General features: G+C 37.1%; 1 protein-coding gene across 1 annotated transcript in view; it reads right to left on the bottom strand.

Annotated features, from left to right (window-relative positions):
* CDH11 (cadherin 11) overlaps positions 1-18042 on the bottom strand; it is a 70002-nt gene that overhangs the window by 20850 nt on the left and 31110 nt on the right. The window contains exon 2 of the mRNA XM_026036509.1: positions 13675-13804. The gene's annotated coding sequence lies outside the window, so the exon portion shown is untranslated. The remainder of the gene's footprint in view (positions 1-13674; positions 13805-18042) is intronic.

Raw genomic sequence — 18042 nt, 5'->3', positions numbered from 1 at the left:
TTATAAACTAGTTCCCTGCTAACCGGCAAGGTGCATGAGATGCTCTTAAAGTCTAATTAAAATAAACGGCATTACAAACCGAAGCGGCATCATTAACAAGACCGAAGTCTTGTTTCCAAGACAATCTCCTCAGAGCCTTTCAAACATTTAAATGTAACTCAGATACTGAAAGCTAATGGTTTCCTATTTCCTCAAACAGCCAATAAGGAAAAACAGCTAAACAATCTATAAAACCATTCCCTTTCTCCTGTGGACATCACTGAGGGAAAAATAACTCATCAGCCTCTAAGAATGGTATAAAGATAGGAGAATTGCAATTGCAGCTGCTGATTGGAGTGCTGCTTGGTGTCCATAAACTCTCAGTGTGCAGCAATTTTATTCCGATGCTGTGCAACGTTACAGTTGCATAGTTCAAATCATTTTCTGTGAATGTTCCTATTCTTTTTCTTTTTTAAGTCACAATCTGAGGCACCTCTAACATTATTGCAATTATTCAAACAATTCTGCATGTAGATTGCATTCCTAATCTACAGACAACTGAATCTCAGGTGAGCATTTGTCCAAATTACAATATCAACATCTTTTCATTGTGGTTTAGAATTGCATGGCATATAACTTAGAAAATCTAAATGTTCCTCAAAAATCTATGAAAATCTAAACCTTCCATCCCTCAAATCTTTAAATTTTGTGGATATCAAGGTTTGAACTAAGATGGACTTTTTTCCCCAAAGGAAGAATTGCATTAATATATAGTATGTTAGATTCAAAATTATGGTAATTTTTGTCCTGTATAATAGCGCTATCAAGGATAGAGGGAAAACAATCAGGCAGCAAGCAAGATCCAGTCATTCGCAGACACAAATGAAAGCAAAGAGTCTCTCAAAAACTACTCTGCAAGTGCATCAGTTGGGGTGTGCAACAGAGAGATATGTTAAATGGCATAATTCATCAATACACCCAATGAGAATATTTGACTCACAAACTCAAACTCTCAAAATGCAGCATGGCAGAGCATAGAGGTAGTGTTAGATCCTACAGCAACTCTAACGAGCAAATATAGAAAGTCAACGTGCTCTACAAGTCTTCATAAAAAAATCCAAATACTTGTTTTTACATGACTAATAGACAAAAATAAAGAACCAACAAAGATTATTTTAATGATAACGCCAGTCGCGGAAGCGAAGTTGAGCCTATTTTAAATATCTTTCATTATATTTATAGCAAAAAAATTCCAAACATCCATGCTGACTTCCTGTGTGCTATTAAATGACCATATGTCAAATTAGAATAGACTAAACAATTTTTTCTGATTTGTCTAGGCTACAACTTCTGGATGACACATCAAAATAGCAATTGTTCTCAGGAAGACACTTGGCAGCAAGCAGTCAAGAGCACAGTGCAGCAATATAATGAAGGATGATTATGTTCTGAAATGTTTTGCAAGAATACGGAGTAAATACGGCAAACTCACAATCCAAATGAGATTTTTAGCTGTAATTAGAATTAGCTGAAAGGATGAAAGATGTCTTTTCCTATAATTTTATTGGCAGATGAGTAAATGAATAGCGTTTTAATGACAGAATAAATATTGGACTGCATGAGCTGTGGGGTTAAGAGTGGGGCGGCAGAGGCAGAGCTGAGCAAAGCGGGCAGAGCCCCAGCCTTGGCTCTCAGGCCAGGGCTGGTTCGAGCAGCTTCTCACCTAGGATTCCTACACCACAGTTTAACTCCAGCGGGTAGCTAAGAGATTCCTCCTTGCTTAGGAAGAGAAACAGGGGGTCATGAAAAAATGAGCAGCTCACTTTGAAAGCAGCTAAGAAAGAGACTTCCAGATCAAATGATCAGTGAAGTCCCATTTAGCCCATCCTGCTTCAGAGCATATCATGAATTTAACTACTTTGGGACTTTTTTTTTTATTAAAAGATATGAATTTAGACAGAAAACAGGGGGGAGAGGAATTGGATCTGGGAGATACCTAGGGTTTCCCTATGATCTGGGGGTTCTAGGTCACAGCAAGGATAGTGTGTGCTAAATATATAAATAATGTTATTACAGAATAGGGATTTTCATTTGCTGGCAATAAAAGTTACCTTATGAAATACTAAGCAAGTTTTGTAGAATCCTGTTCTGACTTCATTATGAAAGGAAATCTTAATCCTTTGCGTTTTTAAATTATGTTTTATAGCAGTATATTGGATTACTGAGATGTTTAAAGCCAATAATCCCCAGCTGTTCCTAAGAATAGCTTTTGAAATGTAGCCATATTCTTCTGTAACAGCTTTGAGATTCAATATTAGGAAGCCATAGACTAAAACACAAAATGATGGCGCTCTGAAAAGAGAAATCATTTTGCAGGAACGAGGAGGAAAAATAAGCATCCTGACTAATATGCTGTGTTATTTCCTTCAGTATCCACCTGAAATCATCATAGAAGAAAACTATTTTCACCAGACTTCGGTTTAATTTGTACTCATCCTAGAAGAATGAAATTTGCAATTTGCACCTCATACAAAGCAGTGGAAGGCAGGAAGACAACTTTGCACATTATGAACCAAATGACATAGAAACAGGCCTGAGAGAATGATATTAAAAGACTTGGGAAATGAAAAATGTCTGTATATAGAATTTCAGTTTACCTGCTGCCCTGGGGAGATCCACTTAAGATAAATGTGATGGAAGCCATCTGTTTTTAAGCATAGACTCTCCAGGAAGACAACCAACATAAAAAAGGTAGTCTTATTAAAAAACATGGTGATCGATAGAGTCATCTGAAATAATGACCAAGTCCTTGGCAGGGTTTATTTTAAATAGTAATCCTGTTCTTGCCTATCTCAGCCAAATCAGAATCCTTGTAATTTCCTGTACATTCAAAACCTGGTATAGCTGCAGCTTATACCTCCTTCAGATTCAATATAGTTTGATGTTATGTAAGTAAGTGGTTATAGGTGACACCCTGAGAGGAAAATAAATGACAACTAAAGTCCAGTTACTTCCAGCTACTAAATGTTGTGTTCACATGTTAAGCTGATCCTGAACATTTCTTTTTCTCCTGTTAGGAATTTATATATACTTTTGGATAATAAAATAACATTTGTGCTGTGCCTGACAGTCTTTGTGGTTAATGCTAAATATGAGACAGAAAATCAAGTCTAAAGAATGATAACTGAAACTTTACCAAAAATTGAGATTTCACTTCTCCAAAACAAAGTTATTAAAAAAAAAAAACTTTTGAAAACAAAATATGACAGAGGAAATTATTTCTAGAATATTTCTGAAAAAAAAAAAAGCTGTCTTGCACAATAGGTTATTCTGATTAATTTAATTATAATCAATAGGTTTCTTTACGTAGTCAGGACCTCCCTCTACAAAATGCTTTGTCTCTTGGAATATAATCCTACTAGACTACCTGATGAACTTCAGTTTGATGACTGCAATTTGGTCTCATTCAAGTTGAAAGTTTCCGGTAATAGTTGGCCACTTCAGAGCCACATGCAAGCCACCTTAAAGACAACGCTTTGCTTAAGTCTAGCAACCACTGTGACTCTCATTTAGAGAGGTTCACATAATTAGATTTTCTGTAACACTTATCTTTATAAAACTTGACAAGTTAATGAATTACTCTCTTCCTCCCTCTGTCATTCTCAGATACATTTGCTAGAGAAAGAAAGGTGAGGGCAAGAACTCTGCTCCGAGAGCCTCCTCCCTTCCTCAATGTTCCTCGTGTTTCAGAGGGGAAGTTAAGGTCCTTCTGCCCTGCAAGGTCTGAATGTTTGCTTAACTGGTTCATTTAGAGCAAACTTCTTCCACAAAGAGTATAAAAAACAGTCTGAGATTTTAATGAATGAACAATTGAATCCATAAGGTTTTTTGTTTGTTTGTTTGTTTGTTTTTGTTTTTTTTTTTGTTTTTTGCAACAGAGGCTTTCTGTGAAGGGATTTATTTTGGCTTGATAACATGAGATAACAACACTGGAATATTCAAATACATCCCTAATGCAATGTCAATAGTCATCGTAAAGGAGGCTATCACTGCTTTAAGTACCTGAAAGGGAAGCTAGAGCATAAAGAGCTAAAAATGCGACTTTGGAGGATTAGTTACAATCCATTAAACCACAAGACTATAAGTCTAACAATATCTGCACAAATATCTTTCAAAATGGTATGTTCGAAGTATTCACCACAGAATATTTCCACTTAAAAACAAACCAAACAATCAAACAAAAAAAACAATGCCCTTCATTAGATGCAACCTTCACTCCAGCTTTCTCTGCAGCCTGGCCTGCTCTGAGTGCTGATCAGAGGGGCTGTCTATGGTTCCTGTGTTCCACCAATTAGATCAAAAGCTATAATGGTTAAAACGTAATACTCAACATAATGCTACTAAAACAATGCAAACAGAGCATCAGGTGCTGAGCATGCACACAGTACAAAAGAGACAGGCTTGAGAGCCTGCAATGAGCATGTGCTTTTCATGTAGGAGGCCTGTTTCCAGAAAAGAGTGAATGATTCATGATATTTTACATGGACATGATTCAATTCAAGTAAACCTGTTCATTATATATTTCTTACTGACCACATACAACAACGATATATCCCAGAAATTATGGCTTGGTAACATTTTCAATCTGCTTTTGACAAAACATTCCTAGTTTTATGATAGAAACCATTAACAAGAGGTAAATTTAAAATATTTCAATTCTACTGTTGTTTTTGAGTTATCTTGTTATAAAAAATGTAATTAAATTAACCTTCTTCATGGCTGAAATTGTAAATCAAACTTAATTAGATATATTCTGAAAGTGCAGATATGTTTGAGAGATGCAAAAAGCTCCAGCTTCTGCCATAATTTCACTGATGTCAAAGGTTAATCTTTACCTCATTGATGCAATAATCAGGAACGATGGCATCTATCTGCATCCTCAGTCACTTGTACCAATGTCTTTTTTAACCAACAGGGCAGAATAAAGCTATTTGACTGTGAATGAATATGTGAATGAATGGCCACTCTGGTAAAGCTTTAGCTTCCAAATCAATAAAAGAGTTTTCTCACTAATGGAGACCGGTCAAGTGTTACTTGAGAACAAGCTTGTGCAAGGAGAAAAAAATCTGACACTTAGCATAACCGCTGACTCAAGAACACTATGAGTTTTGGATGGAATGACCTTAATATGAGGCAAGAAAATGCGAAAGAGTTTACATTCACAAATAAAAATAGAAGCCAATAATAATAAAAGAATTAACTTGTATGTATATACAAAAATAAGATTGAAAATTCATTTGAAAGAATGAGATTAGGCCATTTTTTCAAATAAAAAATACTCTGATAAAGTTCAGAACATTTTCTACAAAAATGTTCTTTTCAAAAAGTTGCTGAGATGATAGTCCTATTTCAGTCCAACCAATTTCCTTTTACTAAAAAGTCTTCCATAATGGTAATTAAATAAATTGCTCTTGGAGTAATTACATTTTTTTTTCTGGAAAAGAACTATTAGAGTGAAGAGATATAAGAGAGTCTGTTGCCAAACAAAATCTTTTTATATATATTTGTGCTTGTTACGTTGATTGGAAGAAGGATGAAGCACTTACAAAGGTTGGACCATTTATTTTTTTTTTTTTAAATGAAGTTTCTACCTGATAGTTGAAATAGGGCACAAAACAAAATGACTGATGACAATCCTGGGAATGCAGAGAGAAAGAAAATGAAGTTTTGAGTCAACAGGAAGCTTTTAAGGACCACATGTGCTAAGCCCTAGAGAGCTAGTGTGAACCTGAAGTTCACATTTCATGGTAGAGGCAAGTGCTGAAGATGAAGATGAGTGAAAGCTCAAGACTAATGGGTAAATGCACTGCATAAACCATCACTCTGCCTGCAAGTGCACATACATCATGTTTGTAAGAGCATGAGGCTTTGCAGATCCATGTACCACAGCTCTACTACGGTGGTTCTGTGCGTGGCAATTCATCAAATACTTCTAACCTCTATGAATTGTATTGCCCTAGAATGAGAGGAGATGCTTTTACAGTTCTCAAAATGTAATTTCTTAATGGGTAACTACACTTCATCCATGCTTCTCCTCCTGCTTGCAAGTCAGGCTAAAATGGTTTGTTATACCATGAACTAAATTATGTTATTTTCCTCAGGTTTTTAAACTAGGTTAAAGATTTTTGCTATTATTTGTGATAAACGGCCATACGTGCTATGAAACCTGCAGAACCCACTGAAATAGCTACTAGAATGAATGCAAACTGCTGTGTCTTCTTCTCTGGACTAATCTAGTATCTCAGATATTGCAATATTGATGCTTCCTCACATCACAGAGAACCTAGAGCTTTTCCTCCTATAAAAGCTGATGCAAAACTCCATGGGTATTTGTTTTTCTGTGTGTATAATGCTGAACACTCCTATCTTCCTTTTTGCTTTAAATCCCTTATGTAAATACTACAAGGATAATCTCAGAAGCTAAAGACTGAACAGCATGGATTAATATCGGAATTTCTTTATGGTGTCTTTACAATATCACATCCAAGGATAACCATACAGTCTCCATTTAAATGCTAACCCCATATTTCCCTGCCACTCAGGAAAGACAGTGCTTGAGCTCAGAAACTCATGAGTGAGGAAAAAGGAAAAAAACAATGATCTGGTACTACTTGCCCTTCACCTACAATCACAAAGCAGCTTCCTAGCAATCCAATGGTAAGAGAGAATAAGGCATAAATCAGGCATCAGCTGGAGCTGGGGATTCATCCAAGAACTGGGAACATATTTCTGAACAGGCAGCCATATCATTTCTTTAAATGCAATGGCTGTCAGGGTAAGCATTGCCTTAAAAGAATGCAATATGATTTTTTCAAAATCTTTGTGCATATTTGGTAGACCCCTTCAGGCTTAAGCTTCTATAAGTGAGCTTTGCATTGGAGTCAAAGAATGATAAATGTATAAGCAATAAGAACTCATTTTTTATGTCATGTGTGGGCATTTATTCTGTACTATGCTAGCTGTAAACACACCTGTAACTGAATCCAACTGTAATACACCAACACAAATGATTATATAAGAAAGGCATTGCAAATATGAACACTTACAAATGGGGTTTAATTAAACAGTATAAGAGAAATTTCCATATGTACACAACACACGCAAGTCCAGGTACAAGATGACATTAGAGACCCCACAGACACTGATCAGTTCCTGGCCACCACAAGAATATAACTTTTGAAGCAGATCCAAAGCAGTTTTAGGAATAACAAAGAAAACAACAAAAAAAAACCCTATTCCATATATATAATAGTACACCTCACATGGTAAAACTGAATGTAATGTGGAACTGGAAAGCAGTGAAAACAGAGCAAAGTGCAGAGCACCATGAGTATATAGGAACGAGTTCTAGGAGGAGGAGAAACCATCCTCATCATCATCATCTCACTCCTCTGGGGATGATGATGTCTCAGGTCCCTCAGAGAACTCATCACCCAAAGAGAGGCAGCGGAGGAGCCTAACACAGAAAGGATAGATATAGAAAGTCTGCATGCATCAGTCCCAGCTATATATCATATGCACCATATAGCTGGACTAACAATTCTTTGGTTAGACTGCTGAGACTAGACTAGCCATACATTCTTGACCTTGCATATAAGGTCTCTTCCTTTGGCCTATGTAAAGTGTAATGTCATAAACTGATTCAAGCCACCTAGCCTGTGACTTAGAGGCAACAAGCTGGTAACAGCTAACAGACAAAACTGTTCAGCAGGACAAAGGATGGTACTGTCAAACATATGTGAGCTCACTTACATTAACGAAAATGAAGTATGCGCTGGAAGGAATTAACAGGGGGTGAGGATGAGGAGTTTAACCTGGTAGTGACAGCCCAGAGAGCACCATTCTCTGTTTAGGAGAGCTGCTTTGTGACAGTTTTTAAAAAGCAATTAACATACTCTTCTTTACTGAGTTTTCCCCATTGAAGTTTTTAAGTGATATTTGTTAAATGAAAGCGCATTTTAAACAAATTTTAAACAAATCAAATTGCTACAGATCTATGATGGAAATAAAAATTCAAGGGTGACTCCATTTTAAGCTAGGTTCCCTGAATACACAAGTATTGTACGATTTTGTTTATCCTGCAAGAATGCAGTGAAGTAGCAGTAAGCACAGGGTCACTAGCTTTACTGTGAAGTAGCACAACACGGTCTTTGTTGAGTTTTCCCTGGAGCGACTCATTGTAATTCATTGAAAGGCTCTTGGCTGTGGTGGTGGTGTTCTCTCCTGTGCCTTGTGCAGGGCACAGAGGGAGAGAAGACAGCAGCAGTACCTTTAAACATGTACAGTAGTGGAGTTTGCAGTTAGCATCCAAAGACTTGAAATAAAGACAGTTTCCAGTCTCGAAATGAACAGCTCATTAGTGAGTCCTACATGTCTGCACAAATCCATTCACTTCCAAAATGAAGCATTCCTCCTGCCAACATACTGCAATTCACACGTGTTGCCTGCAGTGAAAGTATGAAAATAACTCAGGAGGTCTAGGGAGAGGCTGTTGGTTGGTTGGTTTTGCTTCAGTGAAGCCTCGTTTCATAAAATATAGCTTATAGCATGAAACTACGCCAAGACAGCTCGCAGACCTTTCTGAGAGACTAGACTTTCGACATTATGTAATCTGTTTTTCTTTCTGAGGGGAAAGAAGGGAGGATGAGAAGCCATATACTCAAGGTTCTCTGGCAATATTAAGTACCAAACTGTAAAAGTACAGTTTTTCTGGGATCAGCCTCCAGAACCATCACCCTTTGGTATTTTAGGTTGTTGTTTGTAAGAGGAGATTGCATTCATAAACAGAACCAGATAATACCCATGAGGGTCACTCCTGAATTTGATTTCCAAACATAATATTGGCTCATGCTTCCTGTGTTCTGGCCTCTCCTGTTATCCACCGAATTCATTAAAAAGTTTTGACTACTGGCCAAAAGAAACGGTTAATGCACTGCAGAGCCTATATTGTTCGAAACATCTTTTCAGACAAGAATTTATAGCACTGCTATAATAAAACTCAGATTTCAGCATTAAAGTATGAGTCTGTATACTTGCCAGGCATGCCAGTGCTATATAGAATATGTGACCCATGAAACTCTGAGGAAATTAGGAAAATATGTAGCAACATCTAGAAAGATGCCATTACGACCTTAAAGAACAACTTTAAGCAAGAGATAAATCACAAACGATGTTGCACAGGGTTCTGCAATGGGCCTCAGAGAAACACTGCAGAATTGCAAATTCTTTGTCCTTCCCTTGCACCGAAGGAGAGCAACCTGAGCCTGATCGGAAGCACTTACTATCTTCGGCAAGAAAAGCCAGGATTGAGACTGGACTCGGCCCTCACTTTGCCCCTTCCATGCCTCTGCTAGGCTCTCAGAAAGTTAATTAATTCTTTTTCTCTTTATTTTATTCTATTATGATTCAAAGTATAATGAGATAGGTGCTTTCCATCCCAAACAGTACATATTAATCTCCTCTAGGAATTACCAAGCATTACTTTTATGGACAAGAAAGAGCACAGCTTTTTCCTGTAAAGGAGTAGCACTAAAGACTTTGCCTAAAATCCTACAACAAACCTTCATTTATGAGACAGGGGAATCATTTTTATTCTACTACATGAATTCAGTGGGCCGCCACAGGCCAGTCATAATCTGTTATTGTTTCCCTGCAACCTTGTACTATTAATTTTTCTTTTTAATGAACTGTCCAGTCTAGTTTAGCTATGGGAACCATGATGGAGCTGCAATATAAATGGTTTATGTCATGCCTTTGTCAAAAGGCTTTCCCCTGCAGCACCAGAATATAATTGAAAAGCCATTTTAAAATAAAGTAACTGAATGATTGCAAATGCAGGTTGTCAGGAATAAAGTGGTAAAATCCTATGCATTATATTAGATTTTACCAGTCACAACCAGTGTGACTTTATTAGTGTTTATACAGATTAGTAAAAGCACAGAAATCACATACATTTACATGGTTTTATCAATGTGTATTCCTAGAAAGATAGTGAGCATATTTTTTAAGAAGTTGTTCTTCAGCTGTGACTAACCATGCAGTAATTGTTTTGGTTAAATGTCTCAGATAAATTAAATGCACTAAATGTTTTCTTTTATAGCATACAGAATAAGTGCATGTTTGAGAGAGCAAATTAACTTCTGAGTAGAATTAAGAAAGCTTTTGTTGTGTGTGAAACCCTGAAGGGCTGAGTACCCAAAGTCTTTTCATATGTGCTATATAAGTAAGAGTAATACTTTTAATTTTTTTTTCTTACATTTATTTTTTCTAGTTCTGGTTGTGTGTGCTTGTTTTTGGAGGCATTATGGCAAATGCTTTTAAAGATATAATTGCATTATTATTACCACAAAAACCCAGAGAGAGCTACTGTAAAGAATACATACTATAGTTAAGGCTGATATCATCTTTACAGCAACCAGTGAAATTTCATCAGAAACATTAGACATATGCATTCACCAGGACACATCTCTCATAACTAAAACCAAACTGTTGGGCTTTGTGCTGATTCTCTCCTCTTTCAGCCAGGCTGATCGTCTCGTGCCATGCAGCCTCTGCCTTTGCTCCGCAACCTTGATGCCTTGTGGGAAGCTCGGGAGCTCCGTGTGACACAGCCGGCCCGGGCTTTCCAGGCCACTGGGCAGAGCACATTGCAGCCCAGGTACGGCTCCCAAAAGGCTCGCAAAATGCAGAGCAACTATTTGATGAACAAGTTGCTTCAGCATTTGAGCTGAAACCAACTTTGGGCCAATAAGATCTGCATTACAGCTCAGTTCCAAATTGATAGTTCCAAATTGCCACACATTTCAACAAAAATCAAGATTCGTTCAGTGAGATTATTTCACTTCACAGAAAATTATCTATTCACAGAAATATTCTCTACTAAAATGCTGATAGGAATATTTAAAACATCTATATTACAAGGCATTGAGTTTGTAAGATTTGGTGCAGTATGAACTACTTTTTCCCTCTTATCTGATAGAAGTCTAATTGATTTATTACAAATCAATAGGGTTTCACAGCCCTATTTTATCCTGAATTACACCAGCATTCCCTATTTGAGGTCCCACAGGTTGACACTTTATTCTTATATAATGCTTTTAAAAGTAATGTATCTGAAAAGAAACTCACCAGCTGTGCCTCCTGCCACTCCCTCCAGAGTTTAGGTATATATATATTCCTTTGAACAGAAATGTTGCAATAAACACAAGGAGGAAATGTCTCATCAGAATACAGCTACATAATGAAATTCTGGCCATCTTCAATTCAACTGAGTAGCAAGCCCATGTTGTAGCCCCAGATGGGCTCAGTACTGCCTTTCTCTCTGCACTGTTGTTCTTTGTTCCATTAACAATGGTTAAACATGAATATTTACCTTGTCAACTGTTTGATTATGTAAATACTATAACAGGAAATTTGCATTCCTGAACAGGCACAGCTGGAAACAATTTAAGAGAAAAAAAATCCTTCAAAAGAAGAGGAGAGAATTTAAGAAGCATACGGATGCCCAGGTTTACATGATAATCAACAAAAGCGGTGCTTGTTCCTCCTCTTTGCGAGGAGGCACTTCACATCCCCACCAGAGTGAACACCCTACAGTCACTCTGCGGGAAGCTTTCTTTCAAAAATCATTTCCTCTAACTCTGAAATGTAAAAGAGTCTATAAAAATAGACCTGACAGCTTCTCAAATAAGACATAAAAAAAGCTTGAGCAGGGACCCGGTTTGTTAAATTCACTTATCTCATGTGCTAGCCAGAGTGGTGGATCTTCAAGTTTTCCTTAAAGGTTGTACCTTACAGTCCTTTAATTTGTTAAAATTGGAAGTGTAACTCCGAAGTCAAGAAGAAGAAGAGTAGAACTAGGCCTGAATTAAACAATGAATTGAAATACAAGAGTGAGTGCCAGAACAGGCAAAGTAAAACGTCCATGACGATCATTACATAACTGTGCATGGAGGGAACACTGAAAGAGAAGACTTAACTAATTTAACTTCTGCTACATCTTTTCAAAACCTGTATAGGAACTTGATACCCAGTCAGGAAGTCTGCCATCAGCCCAAGCTTCCTTGAACTTCATTCCCTGCTGACAAGCTGTGTCTGAACGAGAACTGAGCACTGCCTGCAAAATTTGGCCCTTGAGTTTAGTGAATGACAGAATAAAAATCTCCCACACTGAGCCAGGGCAATTTGCAGCTAAGAAGCAAAGGGACTTGCAGATACCCAAGTTTTCTAAGCAGAATGCTGTTGCCTTCCCTGTCAAATACACTGTGCTGGAGCCTAAGACTAATCACTGCAGTCTATCTTACTGAATCTCAGAAGGATTGAGGTTGGAAGAGACCCATAGAGATCATCTAGTCTAACCTCCTCTGCTCAAGCAGGGACACCCAGAGCACAGGGCGGCATCCAGGTGGGTTTTGAAGATTTTGAAGAAGACGCCACAACCTCTCTGTCACTGGCCACCACTGAGAAGAGTTGGCCCCTTCCTCCCCTCACGTACTTATATGTATTGATCAGATCTCCTCTCAGTGTTCTCTTCTCCAGGCTAAACAGGCCCAGCTCGCTTAGTCTTTCCTCACAAGATAGATGCTCCAGTCCCTTAAATCATTTTCGTCGTTCTACATAACAAGGCAGTACATACCACATACACACATCCTATATAGCTGGTGCAAGGATGTGGTCATATACAGCCCATTTTGCTGCCAGAACTAAGATTATCATTCAAGGACATTGCTACAGAAATGAGGCATCTGTCAAGCAAGACTGGAGTGCACAGAATGCAAAACCTGTGAATGAGTCAGCTAGACAAAGAGCTTTAATATCCTGGCTTCGTACACTTTATCTTCGAAAATTCAGATGGGATCACGCATTTGACTCCGTAAGAAATGACAGTATTTACATATCTATTATTATCTATTACATTTAATCTGTTTCTGTGTTAATTTCAGAAAAGCAAGGATACTGCTATAAATGGAGAATTCTCACCTCTGAGGAATCATTGGTGTCAGGAATAGTACAATAGAAGTCAGAAAGGGTATGAAAAGCTAAAGGCTATCACAACAGCATATAAATAGCCTTTCTGGTTTAGGATTTTCAATACTGCCCTATTTCCACCCTTCTGCAGCCTCCTTCTCTGAAACCCAAGAGTCATCACCAAATTCATTCTCAGAGCCCAGTCTTGAGCACTCTTTGAAGTTTTGTGGTTACACAAGACAATGTTGGTGAATAAAACAAGTTTGACATTAAAGACATAGGCCTAGAAAAAGTAAATTAAGAACCTTTGCCTGATAAAGTTACAAGCCTACCTATTAGAAGTTTCTTACATTCCTCCTCCTCACAATAATGCTACTTTTCTGAGTTTTCAAGGGATTCTCTGATGTTTTCAACAGGAACAAGTAGGATCCAAAAAAGCTTATTAAAGCACACTTCACAGGTGTAGCAGGATGGCCAGGGTCATACAGGAAACTGGACAATGAAACTGGACAAGGAAAACTGGCTTATAGAGCTCATCAAGCATCAGATCACTTACTGCAGAAGCTTCCATAGAAACTTCTGTACGTGTATCAGAGACAGTGCAGAAACAAGAGACTAACTGTGCATACCTGGCATCACTGGCCACATCAGATTGGAGGTACTACTCACCTTCACCCACTGGAAACTTGTTGCCAGTTGATGTAGCATATTCCACACATTTGAAATGCACTTAATGAGACTAGGATGCCAGTGCAGACGTAAGCTTTCTGCTGCCACGTATCCAGTATTTCAGCTCTGGCTGCAAAGAATGAAAAAGTTCCTTTGAAACCCAATGAAACTTTGGTATCATAATATAAGAAAATTACAGTTTAGCCTATAAACTATTCCAGTAGCCCAAAGAGAGTTTAAAGACTAGGGATTAAATAGTATGTATATGCCAAGGACAGAATTAATAAGTATTTTTTTCCTTAACAGACTTACAAGAATGTTCCCATAACTAAAATGGGTATCAATATTCCTTCACATCTTTTTCGTTACTGCCTGAACAAACAGAGTTCTACGGAAAAATCTGTTCTGGGAACATTATCCAATACAAGACATACTGTAGGGAAAGAAGTAACAGCTGCAGATATCATTAGCCAATAAGATATGCTTTGAACATTTCAAAGTGCTCTACAGGCATATTAGAAAATTAGTATTTTTACCACTACAATGGAGAAGGGAAAAAAATATTTTAGTAAGTAGAGCTACTAAAATATAGGAAGGGAAGTATAAGTAAGTATACAGAAAAAATATATCTATGATAAGACATCTGAAGGAAAGAAATGAGGCAAGAGGTGCCTCCAAGGAATTCATGTATAGTTGTTTCATAAATAGCCTCTGTATTTCAGGTTGATACAATTTAAAATAAATCTACCTACATCCAAATCATTTTTTTTCTAGTACTTCACTGTTAAAGTTGCATTAGTTTTATCAATCCTTCATTTTATGCACACTTTACACTGCCATTAGAGCAATCAAATTTTCCAGTAAAAATCTGTTTATCAGCCCAATGCAAATTTGAAAGCTGCCAGTAGAAGTGTTCAAGAGAAATAAATAGCTGTTGCCCGAATTTTACATGAACTATTACATAAAGACCTATTTCACACTAACTCCATCAAAGGAGCACACAAAAACATTTGGATTCTACAGCCAATGCTAACTGTGGATATACTGATGGAATCATTAAAAAAAAAAAAAAAAAGGGCTGTATGTTCAATAAACACACATTCCTGGAAAGTGAGTTTTGCTAGGATAAGCTCTATGAAGTACAGAGTGCTTTATGTGATAATAGAGTAGCTAATATACAAAGCAGTTGCTTTCCTTTATTAAATATGCTGTACATACAGGATATTTGTGCAATTTACTATGAAGCACACATGGCATTTTAAAATATGCAAATTTGCAAGCCAATTCTGTTCTTCTTCTCATAGAGGACCTTTTTGAATTAATTCACAACTCATTTGAATGAATAAGAATGACAGAAACTGAATAAACTTTCGCATTTTGATAATTAGCTCAAGTGACGTCAAAATGTTTGCAGATGAATTTGCATCTCAAGTTCCTTTTTGTTCAAGACATTTGAAGTTGCTTAGGTTCATATTTCTCTAAATATGCCCTTACGTATGCCCATGGTTTAATTTTTTTCAAGATCTGCTTTTGATTTTGAGAGCTGCAAATACAGCTGGTAACAGACACTGTCAGGGCTCAGCCTGACCTGCTACAGCATTTAAGCTTTTTTTCTGTACATAGAGTAACAGTCAGTGATGTGCCCGCATACCTAATAATTAAGCACCAAATAAGAGCTCCATTTACCAGTTATACAGTATTTAAACTGCAATCAGAGGATACCAATAAATATTTTTTGATAGTACTGATCATTATTTTAAGCAAATAAATCTTCATACTAATACAGGCAAGTAGACAGAAACACTCCTTCAGATAGGAACTTTCTTGAAAATATTATTCAAGACAGCTGAATGAATACATTGTTAATACAAATAGTACAGAGTATAGATTAGCTGAAAAATTTTGATAGATAAGTAATAGGTATTGTCTATTTTATTGGATTTTATATTTTTTATTATGTTCTATTTCAGATGAACATATCTTCAACAATAAGTTTCTATAAACTGTATAATCTGGCAGATATAGCTGGAAGAAAAAGCAAAAGACAAACAAGTGCTATATTTATAGACAACTGTTTCAAAGTCCAATTATAATTACAAGAAAATTACAAAAAAAAAATCCATTAAACAGTTTCAATGCACCAAATAGATTTGACACAGTGGCACTTTAAGTCAAATGCCTTAACAAGATTTTTTTTTTTCCTTCGAAATAAGATGGGTCTTCAGAGCTGGTTTATGCAAAGTGACAACTTGAACAATTTTTGAAATGTTGCTAGTCAGAAGGAATAGAAAAAAAAAAAAAACAACCCACCCAACCCCATTGTCACTATGGTAATTATTTCACAATGCCTGGTGTTAAATGGGCAGTGCTGTGGCCTACGAAGCAGCTGAATCCTGCATTGTCCTTGCATGATAAAAAGATTTGCGAGTCTGAAAAGCAGAGGAGCGGAATCTCACAGCTTCTTAGACTTTGCACTGAAAGGGCCATTGTAGCATCATCATAAATCCTGGGCTCCCCAGGCACTTGACAACTAAAGCAGTGGACAATAGAATTCTTGTGTTGAACAAAACACTCCTTGTCTGCCAAAGGGCTTATCTGCTTCATTTACAAATGTCTTTCATTGTACCAAAATAATTCCCTATTAGAAAAACTATTAGGAACAGAACTAAATAAATATTCAGAGCTTGGTGGGCTGTTTGGCAAAAAGGAATAAACTAATACAATCAGGAACCGTAGAAAATATAAGATTTAAATCAAGGAAACACAAAACAACCCCAAATCTCTCTTCATTTTCTCTTTGTCTTATTGCAGCAAATTACACTGAAAACACATTTTTCTACATAAAAGAGACCTAGGAGATAGAATATTAACTAAAAGACAAGACAAATATTAGAAACCTGGAAAGATTTCAGATTGGAACAAAATTATGTCCAATGTGCTTTTAAAGTTAAAATATTTCCAGATTAGCAATTGCAGAAATAATAAATTTACAGACATACCAGAAAGTTTTATGAAATGATGATAAAATATTTATAATCATAAAAGGAATAAAAAAGGAAATTTATAACTACATATATTTCCTTGCTAGTAAGAGATGAAAAGGTATGAGAGAAGTGAAATGAAAGTGGTGACCAGCTTACTGCATCTTTTTTCAAGAAGCCTAATGAAAATTTACTACAGACAGAAATGTGAAAGTGAACAAAAATAATCAAAAGCATTTATTTGCTTAAGAAAGCATTTCTACTGCATTCAGAATTCCAGTGCATCAGCTTACTACCTAAATAGTTACTTGATTACAATTTAGTATAAAACTGCTTATGGGAAGAGAATTTCCAGCATAGTCAGGAAGGGAAAAATATGCTACCGATCTACAGTATTGCTCAAACATAATCAATACTGACCATATGTAAAATATCAATGTAATCAAGATTAAAACTTGATTTAGTTTTAGACCACAAGACGTAGGAACACGTGAGCTTTCCATGGTTCTTCTGCAAATTTCCTGTGTGACCCTGCCACACACCACTTAACCTCCAAGTCATTTCTAAGAGTGAACAAAGGCATGCTGTAAAACATTTCACCTACGAAAACCAAAGTAATTGGTATAAAAATCCAAGGAAATTCAGACCTCCCACGTGCCAGCAGGGTCTCTTTTCTGTTTGGTTGGAGACCTTTAACATTTTTTATCTCAATCTCTCTCCTCAGTGAATAATTAACTATTCTGAAGATGTAGGCAAATTTCTGATTTAATAGGGAGTTGAAACCTGAATTCTTATATATCATATTTTGATATTTTCTATTCTGAGCTTTATTTTTTTAAAGAAAACTGTTTTCTGCCAGTCCTCTTTAGTTTTAGTCTAGGAGCCTCGTCCACAGCGCTCAGTGCATGTCCTGGAGCAGCCACAGCCAAGCAACCGCCATCCCTGAGGAGCACGTGGTTGCCAGGGCAGGGCCTTCCACTGCCATCAACCCCCTCCCAGGGCTGGGAGGTGGGGAAGAGGTCCTGTCTGTATTTTACAGACCCAGAGCTGGGTCTCAGAGGGGCTAAGCAGTCTGCCACATTTGCATAGAAATTTTATATAAGCCTACAGTTGGACTGGAAGTGAATCTTGCCACCCAGCAGGACTACCCTGTGGAAAGGCAGCATATATGAGAAAAGAAAGTTTTGTATAAATAAAGTTCTACTCAAGACAGATAAATAGTCCATTTCTCTCATCAGACTATGCCCTTACTTACGACCTTTCTCATTTTATATGATATGCTCTACCAAGATGTTTTGCCCCATGAGTGACATCCCTTATGGGACGGGCCGCCACTTTGGTGCGCACTGCAGACTTGTGAGAGGTGCAGGGCACGGGCACACAGGGA

This window comes from Nothoprocta perdicaria, unplaced genomic scaffold, assembly GCF_003342845.1.
Source record: "Nothoprocta perdicaria isolate Ctin4 unplaced genomic scaffold, notPer1 scaffold_18, whole genome shotgun sequence".
NCBI lineage: Eukaryota > Metazoa > Chordata > Aves > Tinamiformes > Tinamidae > Nothoprocta > Nothoprocta perdicaria.
The sequence above is the reverse complement of the archived record's forward strand: the minus strand, read 5'-3'. Positions and strand labels throughout refer to the sequence as shown.